Source organism: Castor canadensis, chromosome 2, assembly GCF_047511655.1.
Source record: "Castor canadensis chromosome 2, mCasCan1.hap1v2, whole genome shotgun sequence".
Classification (NCBI taxonomy): Eukaryota; Metazoa; Chordata; class Mammalia; order Rodentia; family Castoridae; genus Castor; species Castor canadensis.
Window position 1 is genome coordinate 54,253,568 of NC_133387.1, and position 1,890 is coordinate 54,255,457.

Genomic DNA, 1,890 nt, shown 5'->3' on the forward strand with positions numbered 1-1,890 from the left:
TTTGCTATGTTGTTGCCAACTTATTTCTAAAGTGACTCCATCAATGCCATTAGCACTGGATGAGGGAGTTTGTTTCATCACACCATGATTAGTTTTGGTTTTTATTTCAATGTCTATTTCCTTATAAATAGACAGAGGATATGCTCCTCTAACTTATCCTTGATCAACCCAAGGAAGAATACAAAAAACTGGAAGACAGAGCTTATTGATTAGGGCTGACCTAAAGGATCAGTGGAGAAGAGAGGGAAAATACCTTACTTATGCAAAACACTCAAGTATGCAAAGGCTAGCTAGAGAATTGGTTGATTAAAGCTTACATACCATCAAGCTGGCATGTAATACTTTGGAGTTAACTGCACTCCCTTTTCAGTCAGTTATATTCATCATTAAAAATAAAAAAATACTGCACCTACATAAAACACTTACATATAGTGAAAATGAGCTCTATTTTTTATAAACTAGTTAAAAAGCCCTGGTGGTTTTTGTATAACAGCTACATTTCCAGACTTGACCTTTGGCCCAAACCACAAAGGCTCCAAGCCCCACCAGCTGACCAGAGAAAACCAACATTCTCCTTCCATTCCTCCCAATACCCCGCCCACTCCATCTGCCCAAACTATGAAACCAGTTTGAGCAACTTAAGATAGCTGACTGGTTTACTTAAGGTGGAGAGAGTGAATTTAGAAGAGGTTGGAGTAGGTGCTTCCCATGAACTGTTTCCTTTGAACAGATCCAAACTTTTCTACATTAAAAAGTTAGGCTGAACTTCTTTACTGTCAGTATGTTTCCTGAATTTTTCTTCAAGACACTTGAAATTTATTTGAGGTAACAATTGGGAAAAACATAAGAGTCAATGGGGAAAAGAGAAATCAATGACACGAAGGAATCTAATCTAGGAGACATAATTCTTTGTGGACTTTTTAATGAAGACAGGCAATGTCAGAAGATGAGTAAAGAAGTGGTACAGATAACAAATAAAAAAGTCCAATTTCTGCCATACTCAGTTTTAGGATTGCCTGGTGACAAGAAGGAGACCAAGTGACTTACAAACATTTTGAATGACTTTGTAATAAATTAAAAATACATAAAATTATTTCTTCAAATACTAGCTCCTGAGTCATTCCCTAGGTAAATTTATCATTCTCTGAAGACTGACTATATTCAGCAATCTCTCTGCACATTTGGGAAAGTCATTATATTCACCCATTAATCTGCCCTAAAAGAGAATATTTGAAATTAATGTCAGTTACTTGATCCAAAATGACATTTTTCCCCTCAAAATTAACGGGATGAAGTGGGAAGTAGAGAAAGAGAGCTATCAGGAAGCAAAGTCCTTCCCCAGGATTATTATTGCTTTCTGACCTCTTTAGAACACTGTACTAATAATTAATCTCTTCCATAATGAAAAAGAGTCTTCCTAAACTCACTTTGCCAGTGTCTGTTGTGGAAGTTAGATCAATATGTAAATTACGAAATGTGGACACAGCATCAGCCTTGAAGCAGCCTTATGAGGTCAACTGCATATGCACATAGGGACAGTATTTTTTATGTGATAGCATTTCAAAAGATCTGCTCTCAATTTGATAGCAACAAGCTGAAGTATGAGATGCAAATCTAAACTCCTACAGTAATATTAATCACAACTTCCATCTGTTTATTTAAGCAATGCATTTAACAATGAATTTAAAATTCTTTCAACCTTACAAATGTATTATCTCATATAATCTTTTTTTTAAATAATTAATTAATTAATTTTTTTATTCATTTATTCACATGTGCATACATTGTTTGGGTCATTTCTCCCCCCCTGCCCTGTGCCCCCACCTCTCTCCCCTCCACCACCTCTTGCTTCCAGGCAGAACTTGTTCTGCCCTTATCTCTAATTTTATT